We start from the raw sequence: 14,058 nt of genomic DNA on the forward strand, positions 1-14,058 counted from the left end.
TTACAATTATATACAAGCGTGTAAACATCCTATGGATTCACTTGATCGATTCATGATTCGACATGCTTCGTTCAACTGATCAAGTGGATCTCCCAGAACATTTACCATCTGATCAACTTAGGTGAGAACACCGGTTGTGCTCAGTGGAATTTCTTCCACTGTACACACCTCTGAGTTATCCATAAAAGGTTTCACACGGTGATCATTAACCATAAAAGAGGCAGAGTTTGGGTCACTTCCCTGAAGTTTGAAACTCTCCAAAAACTATGTGTTTTGTGCTTGGTCAAGCTTCTCAAACCCAGAGAATTCGCAAGATCACAAGGTCTAGGAACTCAGAGGATCCTGGAAGTCTCAGTCGTCGGACACACAAATTCCGCGTTCAAAACCCTCAACCCTCTATACTATGAATTAGTACAGGGAAGTAGGGATCGATCCCACGAAGACAGATGCGTAAGAATGCATTTGAAAGACTCTGGAAAAGAGGTTGGCTGCTGCCACGCAATTTTGGGTTGAGAAAATTATAACTAGGCTGGGAATGAAAATTGGCTGACACTAGACCTAGGAAACAGATAACATCATGCAAACATGGAACATCATCATAACTTCAATATCTCAAACAAACTTCCTCGACCTAGTAAACGACTTCCTAATCTAGCTAAACAGAGATCAAACATACAATGGGGACCATTTCCCGAAATAGTAAAGTACGGATGAAAAGCTGCAAATAACTAACTATGAATTAAACCAACAACGATCTGCATCTTGTCATCTGATTTAAGCTCGAACATGGAGAAAACAGAGTAATAACCCAAATTCAAACAGAACAATATAATTCGAACGTCAGAAACTGGCGATTAATCGGAAACAGAACAGATCTACATCTACTAGGCTAAGAAAACAGAAACACAGAAACGAGTCATCAACTTCATACACAATCAACCAACTCTGCTTCAGATCAACACGTCAGATGCTTAATCCACTCCGGATCCAAGCAATCCGAACCAAACTACGATCGAAGACAACTCCATGAACTCCGATTAAACAAATCCACTCCGATCAACATTAATTCAACCACGATTCAACTCCAATTCTCCAGATCAAGTGCAAAAAGCATCCATTCAAGTAAACAACCTCAAACTCAGAATCAAACATAATCAAAACTCAACATCATCATTATCATGACAGAAAATAGAAATTTCATAGATAGATAAGCAAGTTTCAACAAATAACAAAAGTCGAGTTTCGAACAACGAAGACTCGGTAGAAATCCGAACAGAAAACTAAAATGAAAGCGGATAAATTGTTTCTTCGCCCTACACAAGCACGGTGGTACACAATAGCCAACTGAAAAAGAACCCAAAACCCCCTAGATTCCCGATCACCCAAGTGTGTGTAGAAGTGTGTGAAAATGAGCTCAGAGCCAAAAGTCCCCCTCTGTATGTTGCATGCTCTCTCTTTTATAGACGTGGAAGCGATCTTCTAGAAGCTTTCTCTTGAATTCTCCGTTCTGCCCTCCAGCTAATGATCTCCTCCGTCTGGCAATTTTTCTTCATTCTGCTCACTTTCTCGCCAATTACCTTCGCCAGGCGATTATCTTCCTTCCTTCCTGGACCTGGCGATTTCTTCCACACACCTGGCTTAAAAGATGTGTTAGACCCCGTAAATTATTGAATTTAACCCCATAACCGATGCATTAAATTAGCCTTATCAAACTGCTCACACTTAAACCATACTTGTCCTCAAGTATAAAGACAAGAAAAGGAAATAAGGCGAATTTCAATGCATGGTTATCCTATGACCGACCCTACAGACACATAAATGACACAAACTCCTAGACCTAGACACATTAACAGACTCGACCAAAAAGAAAATAAACACTTAAAGAAAAATAACCAAAAATGCATGAACCAGTTTCAATTTTTAAGCAGCCGTCCCCACAAGCTTAAGGTCTATCCGATCGTCTACAGTCTCCAAATTCTCCCCTTCCCTTCTTCTATCTAATCGGTCTGTCAGTTCGTCAAGATAACCTATTAACTTCCCAATTGTTGGATTCACTTGATCACTCATTCCTCACCAGGGAAGTTAGGATCGATTCACTCTTAAGTCATTGCCACACCACTGATGCTTCGGATTATGAGAGTTTCTCCTTCCTACAGCTTCTTTTCCCTTCATTCCCGGGTCAGGTTACTATTGCTTCCTGCCCTTAGATTTCTTTTCTTCTCTTTTTTTGTTTTTTTTTATTTATTTCTCCTGGACTTCATCCAGCTTATACCTCCGAATTTTATTTTATTTTTATTTTCTGCTGGACTTCGTCCAGCTTATACCTCCTTTTTCTGGACTTCGTCCAGCTTATACCTCCAGAACCCTTTTTCCACTATTTTTCTCCTTCTGACTCTTCTCCCTAAACATCGAGTGGCGGACCTCTTTTGTATATGTTAGCTCAAAGTGTTTAGGCTTATAACTCACTTATATAGTGGGGTTCACAACTAGGTCAGCTAAGGCATCCTCTATCGTTCTAACTTCATCTAAATCGATTTCAGCTTATTAAAGAAAGAGGCCTCAAAGTTGACATGTATCTCATCTTCAATTACTCTCACTAAGGGAATCTTGCCTTATTATATTCACAAGCTCATGCGACAACACACAAACCTAGACCTAATGACTCATATTCACGTTAGACACAGACTGCACTAACTCCCTCCCCCTCCCACTTCACTCATGTTTTTCCCCAAGCCATCCCAGTGAAGGAGGGAAACAGGGCAGTTAAAGAGAACAAAACATAAACATAAAACACAGCACACAAAACACCAAACCTGTATAAGCAAAACAAACTTCTCACACTTAGACCGAGCAACAGGCTAAGTGGGAGAAACTAAAACAGAATAGAAACTAAAGCATGCCCAAAAAACAAAAACTTCTCACACTTAGACCAAAGATTGGGCTAAGTGGGAGAAAACACATACAAATATATACATAACGAGGCATGCTTGGGCAGCGAACACAAAACCACAGACTCAGAACAACAAACATACAAACAGATAACAAACGAAAAGACAACGAAAAAAAAAACTGAAAAGTAAAATTTACTTGGTCTCTGGGGGGGTATCAATTCTGAGTCTGGCCCCCGCGGGAGCCAGACTGGGGTGGTACGTTGGGGCGGTTCACTTTCACCTTCTTCCTGCCGGCTCCTCTTCTTCAGTCTCAGGTTACTTTGACACGGGCTTCCTCACTGTCAGGGGCTTGGATGCAGATGGGGTTAACAAAGGCTTAGACCCTGGTGGGGGTTGCTGAAGAGATGAGCTTCCCTGTCCTGGCTGCGTGGATACGCTGCTGGGTCCAAGAGGCAACTTCTTCTGGGTCTGGGAGAACTTTTTCTCTAGCCAATCGGCCATTCTCATCATTATCTTCACAGCGTCCGCCATGCGAGCACTCTGCACAAACGACTTTCCCACCAGGTGGGTTATACTCCCTCTGAGGCCCTTCATCTCTTCTCGGACTCAGCCGAGCTCCTTACGCATCTCGCCCATTTCTTTCTTCAATTCCTCATAGTCCACGCTGGCCACCGCTTCTATTCCATCCGGCTTCGACTTCACATGGGTCTCCATCCTTCCTACATCGTAGAAGCAGACGTAAAGGAGCCCCTTGTTGAAAAAGTACTCATCGCTAAATGATTCCGGGGTTCACACATGATCACCTCTGGTGCGGACTTAGCTATCTTCATGACTATATTGCGCTGGAGGTATGCACCGAGGAGATGGAAGGTGTAAATGTGGCGAGAAGGGTTGGCGGTCATCTGATGGCAAGCTTGGGCCAACCAGTAGCCCAAGTGCACCTTAACACCCTTCGCCATGCACCAGGTGAAGTAGAGGTCTGCGGTGGTCAAGGCGGAGTTAACTGTCCCCATCAGATTATAACTGATAAACGTCCGCGCGAAGCGGAGGATGCGGTTCTCGATGTGGAAGCCCTTGGAATAGCTGGTTTTGAACGTCCCCACCTTGGGATGGGTAACGAACTCCCATGCTAACTGTACTTTGAAACCAGGGGTGTACTTGGGGGCTCTGACCATGCGCTCATTCCAGATTCCATCTTCCTCCTCAGCGCGGGTGAATAAACCCATCCTCAGGGACCAGTCCCTTAAGCTCATCTCATACTCCTCGGTGAAAAGCCTGAAGGTGATGGAGTCAGCGTCGAGGTAAGTAGTAGGTTTGAGACGGAAGGTTGAGAAGAATTCCCGGGCTAACGCTGTGGGCACCTTAGCCGTGCTATGGTTCAGTAGCCATTCGAACCCAATAGCATCGATATATGTGCGGAATTCCTCGTCCGAATCAATTTCCCTCAGCTCTTTTGGATCATACTGCTTTCCAGACCTGACCAGCTTTCCAATGCTGCTCCGCTCCTTATAAGTCGCTGCCCTTTTTAGGTCATCGAACTTTCCCATAGCTTCTAGCAGCCCCTTGGTCACCCAGACCTCCGTTCGCTCGTAGTTGAGCTCTTTCTCTTGCACTTCGTTTTCTTTATCTTCAGACTCGCTGTCTGGGTTAGGACCGACTTGCTCCTTGGCGTAAGGAACCTTGGTTGGGGCAGGGAGTGGAGCCTCAACGTATGTGACCGATGCAATCCTCTTCGACTTCTTGGGCTGGGGAGTGGCCGCATGCTTCCCTTTTCGCTTTCGTTCTGCGGCCAAGCGCGTTCCTCCGTTTCATCCACCTCCCCGTCAGACCCAGGAGTCTCCTCCCCCTGCTCGCCCTCTGCCCCTGGGGCAAGGAACTCCTTCTCTGTAAGCTGGGCGAGGTCATCTATCTCGTCCCGCAAGCACCGTCTGGCCCTTGGCCTGGCATCTCGCTGGTCTACCGGCGAGTCCTCTTCCTCTGGCTTGTCCACCAGATCCACAACTACTTTCCGCCCTCCTTCCTCGGGCTCCTGAACCTCAGCATGAACGGGGGCTTCCTCCCCCATAGACTCTTTCGAGGTTTCCCCCACCTCTTCTGAATTCGGGGTTCCCCCTCGATATAGACATGTGTTTCCCCCTCAGCAACCACTTTTCCAGAAACAGGGGTGTTCTCCTCCAAACTCGCTTCCGAATTAGGGATTCCCCCCTCAACAGCCTTCTCTGTCCTCTGTTCACCCACCGCCACGCGCTCATGTCCCTCCACCAGGCCACCATCATCCTCCTTTTCACCGCCATCCACTGCTTCACGCTCCGGCGTACTTGTGTTCGACTCGGTCTCTGCAAAAGAGATTGAGGGTTGGGCCGTCGAATCCTCTGGAATTGTCGGCGGCGGTGGTGCTGCGGTTGTGGCTGCGGTAGGTGTTTCCCCTTTCACTCATCACTGAGAAGAAGGCGAAAGCATTCATTGCCTCCTCCTTACTTCCGAACTTCAGCGTCAAATCGTCCATGAGCGCCACCGCTTCGGAATCTGTGGTGGTGGGATTCCCTGTCTTCGTGGTGTGAACGGGTGCCTTCTTCATGATCTATTTTCTGCAAAAGTTTCAAGAACTTGGGAGAATTTTTTTTTCTTAATTAGGTTAGCGGAATGTGGGTATTGTGAGAGAAAAGATTTGGGGGAGAAAATAGAGTTGAGAGAGTTTCGGTTTTTGTTAAATTGGAAAATAAAATAAAAGAAAAGGGAAGAAAATATTGGGTATTTTGGATAAGGGAGAGGAACTGTTGCAGGAGTGATGTAAGCAACCGTACGCCTCCCCATAAAGTTTAAATTTGAATTTTGAAAATATCCCAACTTCCATCCCAAAACTTCTAGTCCGAAAATCTCTCCCCCCCATGTAAATGCCATATCCCGCAATACCACACTTAGGAAAATTTCAAAGATGAAATGCCAGACTCCCAGGTCAAGGATTCAATATGAGACAAAACAATTTCCCTAAGAAGTCTGGTGTTTCGAATTTTTTTTTTAGTTTTTTTTTAGTTTTTTTAAGTTTTTTTTAAGAAAGCAATTAAACTATTTACACTTTCATTTGAGTATTCTCGAGATCCCCTGGCTCAGTGTATAGATTAAAAATGCATTCCTATTTACCTGACCCAGGAATTCACCGAGAATCCTTGCTTACTTGACCGATTAGACGATAATAGAGAGTGTGCTAGTGGCACTTCCTCCACTACACACAACTCTGAATTCTCCCTAAAGACTTTCACTCGATGACCATTAACAAGGAAAGGGATAGAGTTCGAGGCACTTCCCTGGATTTCCACAGCTCCATTTGCTCGAAGACGAACAATGGTGTATGGCCAAATCCACTTGGATTTCAGCTTCTCAGGCATCAGCTTGAGCCTAGACTAGAAGAGGAGCACCTTCTGACCCACTTGTAGTTCCTTGACCCGGAGGTTTTGGTCATGCCACAACTTTGTCTTCTCCTTGTACCACATTGCGGACTCATACGACTCAAGCCTTAACTCCTCCAGCTACTGAAGTTGCAGTTTTCTTTCTTCCTCACAAGCCCGGGGTTTCATATTGATCTCCTTTACCGCCCAATACGCTCTATGCTCCACTCCCACGGGCAGATGACACATCTTGCCAAACACCAGCCCGTAAGGCGACATCCCAATAGGAGTTTTATACGCAGTCCTGTAAGCCCACAATGCATCGTCGAGCCTCTTGCTCCAATCCTTCCTTGACGGGTTCACCGTTTTCTCCAATATTGTCTTGATCTCCCTATTTGAGATCTCTACCTGCCCATTAGACTGAGGGTGGTAAGGAGTAGAAAGCCTGTGGTAGACTCCGTATTTTTTCATCAGAGCTTCTATGGTTCGGTTACGGAAATGTGTCCCTTGGTCAGATATAATGGCTCGGGGCACACCGTACCTGTTAAAAATGTTAGCTCTAAGAAATTTAGCTACCTCTTTGGATTCACAAGAAATTGTAGCTTTGGCTTCTATCCACTTTGACACATAATCTAAGGCCACAAGGATGTACGTATTTCCGTACGAAGATGGGAATGGGCCCATGAAATCCATCCCCCATACGTCGAAGATTTCGCAGACGATTACTAGGACCTGCGGCATCTCATCTCTCTTTGAAATTCCTCCAGTTTGCTGGCATCGCTCACAGTTTAGACAAAATTCGAAGGAGTCCCTGTGTAACGTAGGCCAATAGAATCCACTGTCTAAGACTTTCCTCACAGTCTTCCTTGGTCCAAAATGACCTCCACATGCTAATGCATGGCAATGATTAAGTACATCCCTCTGCTCCCATTCGGGGATACATCTCCTGATTACCTGGTCAGCTCCCATCTTCCACAAGTAAGGATCGTCCCAAAAATAATACTTAGCCTCGCTCTTAAGCTTCATCTTCTGGGCCCGGGAAATTTCTTGTGAACTGGGCACCTCTCCTGTGACCAAGTAATTTGCCAAGTCTGCGAACCAAGGTTCAGCGTTTAGCTGACACTTCCCTTTCTTAGCATCTCCTGGACCTGTTATCGCCATTATTGCCTCCCAACTGATAGGTCTAGGAGATTCTCCTATGTAGTATAGATGTTCCTCAGGGAATGCGTCTGGTATAGTTTCCTCAGTCTCTCCCTGGAAGATCCGACTCAGATGGTCAGCCACTTTATTCTCCGTCCCCTTTTTGTCTCTCACTTCCCAGTCAAACTCTTGCAGAAGTAACACCCACCGGATTAACCTTAGCTTTGATTCTTTCTTCGCCAGTAAGTACTTGATAGCCGCGTGATCGGTAAAAACTATTACTCTCGACCCCAGTAAGTATGGTCGAAATTTCTCAAATGAATACACGACTGCTAACATTTCCTTCTTCGTGGTGTCATAGTTTTTCTGGGCCTAGTTGTGTGTCTTCGATGCATAGAAGATCACGTAACTCCTTCCGTCAATCCTTTGACCTAGTACTGCCCCCACTGTGAAGTTGCTTGCATCACACATTATTTCAAACGGCTGACTCTAGTCGGATGCCCTGATTATAGGGGCAGACACTAGTTTATCTTTCAATAATTGAAATGCCTTTTTACACTCTTCGTCGAAGACGAAATCAACATCATTGTGCAAAAGATGGGTAAGTGGCTGAGCGATCTTCGCGAAGTCCTTTATGAATCTTCTATAAAAACCTGCATGCCCTAGGAACCCCCTGACTTCTTTCTAATTCGTAGGGTAGGGCAATTTCAAAATCACATCGACCTTTGCTTGTTCCACCTGTATGCCCTTCTCTGAGACTACATGGCCCAGGACGATTCCCTCGGGTACCATGAAGTGACACTTTTCGAAGTTAAGGACCAAATTCTTCTCCTGGCATCTCCTCAATACTACGTCCAGGTTTGCCAAACAGGAATCGAAAGAGTTCCCATATACGGTGAAGTCATCCAGGAAAGATCTCAATACAAACCTCCAGTAGATCTGAGAAGATACTCATCATGCAGCGTTGAAAAGTGCCTGGTGCATTGTATAGACCAAACGATATTCTTCTATAAGCGTACGTGCCAAAGGGGCACGTAAACGTAGTCTTCTCTTGGTCTTCGGGATCTACATAGATCTGGAAGTATCCACTGTACCCGTCCAGGAAACAGAAGTACTGCTTTCCAGCCAGTCTCTCTAGCATCTGATCAATGAAGGGTAATGGGAAATGGTCCTTCCTGGTTGCTTCATTTAGCTTCCTGTAGTCTATGCACATCATCCACCCAGTGATAAGTAGGGTGGGCACTAATTCATTCTTATCATTCTTAACTACCTGAATTCATGACTTTTTGGGCACAATGTGAACTGGACTGGCCCATCCACTATCTGGAATGGAGTAGATGATACCTAGGGAAAGCAGCTTCAAAACTTCCTTCAGAACTTCCTCCCTCATGTTTGGATTCAGCTTACATTGCGGGTCCCTATAGGCCTTCGTACCTTCTTCCAACCTGATGTGGTGCATGCAAAGATCAGGACTGATTCCTACTAGGTCTGAGAGAGTCTATCCTATTGTCTTCTTGTTCCTTCTGATTACCTCCAGTAATTCCCTTTCTTGTTCTTCGGTCAAGTTGCTGTTAACGATTACTGGGAAAGTCTCATTTTCCTCCAGATAGGCATACTTGAGGCCTGGTAGGAGCGTTTTCAGTTCCTTCTTGGGGGTACTTGTTTCCTGGGGCAAGGGATTTTTTTCTGTCGCATCAGCTATCATTCCCTTTTCAGACCCAGAAAAATTTTCCACACTAGCCACATGGGCTAATCCCCTTAACTTGGCTGACTCTGGATTTTTACAAAACTCCGAAATAGCTTCGGCTAGCTCCTCATCCGTTAATTCCCTTGTGTGCATTTCCTCACACCAACCAACTACCTCTCTGTCAATAGAGTGACTTAACTCTGAATTATCAATCTGCTCCTGCATCAACTCGGTCTCAAGATATTCCTAGACCATGGGGTTAATAACATCGACAGTATGCAAATTCTCAACATCTAATGGTTTCTTCATTGCTTCATCTATGCTAAATGTATATTTTTCTCCATTATAGTCAAGGCATCTGGTACCATCAAAGACATCGATAATGGTCTTAGCGGTACGCAGAAAAGGTCTACCTAGAAGCACGCCGCTAGACTCAGAAAATCATGCACTTTGACCATAACGTTTTCTAAAACTTCCTCTGGACAAATGCACGACCTATCCGCCAATTGGATTACCACTTTTATATTCACCATTCCTACTCCTACCAACTTTTTGTATGTGGAAAGCGGTAAAACATTTATCGACGCCCCTAAGTCACACATAGCATGCTCAATCCTGACATCACCGATGGAAATGGCTAGGGTGAACATACCTGGGTTAGTGCGTTTCGAGGGCATCCTTCGTTTCTGAATCACTGTTGACACGTTTTCTCCAATCAGGATCTTCCCACTGGGTCTTGTCTTTCCAGCTATGAACTCCTTGATGAATTTGCTGAAAACCGACAGTTTCAAAGCCTGTAAGAACGGTAGGTTGATTTCCAACTTTCCAAAGATATCCATAAAATCCACCGGTTCATCCTTCTTCTTCTTAGTCTCTCCTTGGTGCGGAAATGGTTTCACTTGTTTCCCTGCACTTGTAGAACCTCCAGCTGAAAGCTCGCCCGTCTCCTTCCTCACTATTCCATTCTCCACTTCTGGCTCTGGGTCTAGGAAAAATGGTTCAGCCACACTAGGTAGCGGTCTCCCCAGATCACCTTCCCGAAGGTCATCTCCTCTTACGGTACTCCCTATCTTCGAATTTCCAGGTTCAGGAACTGAGTTATTCCCTTCCTTGCCTTCCGCGGGAGATGTTTCTTCATTCTTCCTCATCACTGGACCTTCATAACCACGCCCAGATCTTTAAGTGATTTGACTGTTGTTAGCTTTGTCTGGTGGCTTGACCGAGGCAGGAATCTTTCCTTCGTTCCCTCGCATCTCGTTCAAGGAAGTTGCGATATGAGACAATTGCCTTGCCATCATGTCCATTGTTGCCTTCTGCTCCATCTGAGTATCCTGAAGCTTATGCACCACGTCATTGTTGGATTGCATGTTTTTCTGCATATGCTGTTGAGAACTGACTAGATCATGCACCATGTCGTCAAGATTCCTTGGTGGCTTAGAGTTGGGTTGGCCGGAATTTAGTCCTGAACCCAGGTTCGGTCCACTCCCTTGGTTCTAGCTAAAGTTTCCCTGACCTCCTAAACTGTTGTTGTACTGATTTCCTGGCCCTTGGTTCCCCTGGTAATTGGGTTGGGAATTCTGATAATTTCCTGGGTAGTTCCTCTGGTGTGGCGGTACATAAGAGTTCCCTTGGTGGTTTTGATTCCTGTTCCCCCAATTAGAAAGATCGCCCTGGTTCCGGTTGCTCCAGTTGTTCTGCCCCTCCTGATTTCTCCCAGACCAGTTAGTCTGCCTTTCTAGTTGGTGTGTAAACTGAGTGTTCTATTGTGGAGGTGGTTGGGTCGGGTCATTGTCAGACCATCTAAAATTGGGATGGGTTCTCCATGGTCCCTCCTTCTGTTTCCCCTGATTCCAACTCTCATCTGGATTCCAACTCCCCATCGAATTCACCTGGGCCTGGTAATCTCCCTCTTGAGGGCCATAGTATAGCTGGGGTGGAGCTTCTCCCAGACCTAGAGTTTTCTCTTCTCTTGTGAGGCTGGCGGGTTGGTCTTCTCGATTGCACTCAAGAGTGCTTTCTCAAGCCTATCTATTCTCGCCTCGATCCTTTCGTCACCTTGCTCCTTCAGTGCATTTGCTGACCCTCTCCTCATAATGTTCCTCAGGTTGTCGTATGCCTTCTTGGCTTCTATCAACCTCCCCAAAGTCTCTCTCGCTTCACTTCCCTTGTTCTTTGTTAAATTTCCCCCGCTCGAGGAATTCATCAGATCCTTTGATTCAGGGGTTGCTCCTTCATAAAACAGATAGTAAATTTCTGCCTCGATCATTCTATGATTCGGGCAAACATCTAACAATCCCTTGAATCGTGACCAATATTGACTTAGAGATTCATCGTACTCCTGCTTACACTCCATGATTTCCTTCTTGAGGGTGTTTGTCTTGTTTGAAGGGAAAAAATAATCCAGAAACTCCAACTTAAAATCTCTCCAGGTACGGATGGAATCCTAAGGCAGCCTCAGCAACCATGTGTTGGCTTCTCCCTTCAAGGCGAATGTAATTGCGCGTAGACGATAATCTTTCTCCTTTGTATCTGTTTCTGAAGACGACTCGGGATCCTCCCTTCCTGACGAACTCCACTCCTCGTCACTTCCTGAACCAAACGAAAACGGATCTCCCGTGGTTAACCCCGATCTGGTGGTGACCGTAGATGCTGTCTCCCAGACCTGCCAAATAAACCGATCGTTTCTCCACCTAGATGAGTTACTTCAGTGTCCAAACCGTGAGCCTCTGCTCATAAACTGAAAATAAAGAAAAAGGATAAATCAAAACTATATCCGCCAAAATCTCTAAACACAATCATAAACTACGCCATCCATCCCTGGCAACGGCGCCATTTGAAACTCTCCGAAAATTATGTGCGCTTTTGTGCTTGGTCAAGCTTCTCAAACCTAGAGAATCCGCTAGATCACAAGGTCTAGGAACTCAGAGGATCCTGGAAGTCTCGGTCGTCGGACACACAAATTCCGCGTTCAAAACCCTCAACCCTCTATACTATGAATTAGTACCGGGAAGTAGGGATCGATCCCACGAAGACAGATGCGTAAGAATGCATTTGAAAGACTCTGGAAAAGGGGTTGACTGCTGCCACGCAATTTTGGGTTGAGAAAATTATAACTAGATTGGGGAATGAAAATTGGCTGACACTAGACCTAGGAAACAGAGAACATCATGCAAACATGGAACATCATCATAACTTCAATATCTCAAACAAACTTCCTCGACCTAGTAAACGACTTCCTAATCTAGCTAAACAGAGATCAAACATGCAGTGGGGACCATTTCCCGAAACAGTAAAGTACGGATGAAAAGCTGCAGATAACTAACTATGAATTAAACCAATAACGATTTGCATTTTGTCATCTGATTCAAGCTCGAACATGGAGAAAACAGAGTAATAACCCAGATTCAAACAGAACAATATAATTCGGACGTCAGAAACTGGCGATTAATCGGAAATAGAACAGATCTACATCTGCTAGGCTAAGAAAACAGAAAAACAGAAACGAGTCATCAACTTCATACACAATCAACCAACTCTGCTTCAGATCAACACGTCGGATGCTTAATCCACTCCGGATCCAAGCAATCCGAACCAAACTACGATCGAAGACAACTCCATGAACTCCGATTAAACAAATCCACTCCGATCAACATTAATTCAACCACGATTCAACTCCAATTCTCCAGATCAAGTGCAAAAAGCATCCATTCAAGTAAACAACCTCAAACTCAGAATCAAACATAATCAAAACTCAACATCATCATTATCATGACAGAAAATAGAAATTTCATAGATAGATAAGCAAGTTTAAACAAATAACAAAAGTCGAGTTTCGAACAGCGAAGACTCGGTAGAAATCCGAACAGAAAACTAAAACGAAAGCGGATAAATTGTTTCTTCGCCCTACACAAGCACGGTGGTACACAATAGCCAACTGAAAAAGAACCCAAAACCCCCTAGATTCCCGATCACCCCAAGTGTGTGAAAATGAGCTCAGAGCCAAAAGTCCCCCTCTGTATGTTGCATGCTCTCTCTTTTATAGACGTGGAGGTGATCTTCTAGAAGCTTTCTCTTGGATTCTCCGTTCTGCCCTCCAGCTAATGATCTCCTCCGTCTGGCAATTTTTCTTCATTCTGCTCACTTTCTCGCCAATTTCTTTCGCCAGGCGATTATCTTCCTTCCTTCCTGGACCTGGTGATTTCTTCCACACACCTGGCTTAAAAGATGTGTTAGACCCCGTAAATTGTTGAATTTAACCCCATAACCGATGCCTGAAATTAGCCTTATCAAAGTTCCACTGCTCCATTGGCTCTTAGGGCGACGATGGTGTATGGTCCCGTCCACTTTGATTTGAACTTCCAGGCATCGATTTGAGTCTTGACTGGAACAACAAAACTCTCTGCCCAACTTGCAGCTCTTTCACCCGCAGGTTTTTGTCATGCCACAACTTCGTTTTCTCTTTATAGCACATGGCTGCATCGTAGGATTCCAGTCTGAGTTCTTCCAACTCTTGCAGCACACACTTGAGGTTGCATGTTCACTTCTTTGACTGCCTAGTAAGCTTTATGTTCAATACCCACAAGAAGATGGCACATTTTTCCGAAAACCAATTTGTATGGTGACATGCCGATCGGAGTTTTGTAAGTGGTGCGATAAGCCCACAGGGCATCGTCCAACCTTTTGCTCCAGTCCTTCCTCGAAGTGCTCACTATTTTCTCTAGGATGCTCTTGATCTCTATGTTTGAAATTTATGCTTGGCTATAGCTTTGCGGATGATACGAGGTGGGCAGACGGTGGTTAACCCCATACTTCTTCATGAGAGCTTCAATTGTGCGATTGCAAAAATGAGTACCTTGATCTGAGATTATGGCTCTGTGAATCCCATACCTGCTGAAAATGTTTGATTTCCAAAACTTTGAGACCTCTTTAGCCTCGCAGGTTATAGTTGCCTTAG

Source organism: Salvia splendens, chromosome 13 (assembly GCF_004379255.2).
Source record: "Salvia splendens isolate huo1 chromosome 13, SspV2, whole genome shotgun sequence".
Taxonomy (NCBI): Eukaryota; Viridiplantae; Streptophyta; class Magnoliopsida; order Lamiales; family Lamiaceae; genus Salvia; species Salvia splendens.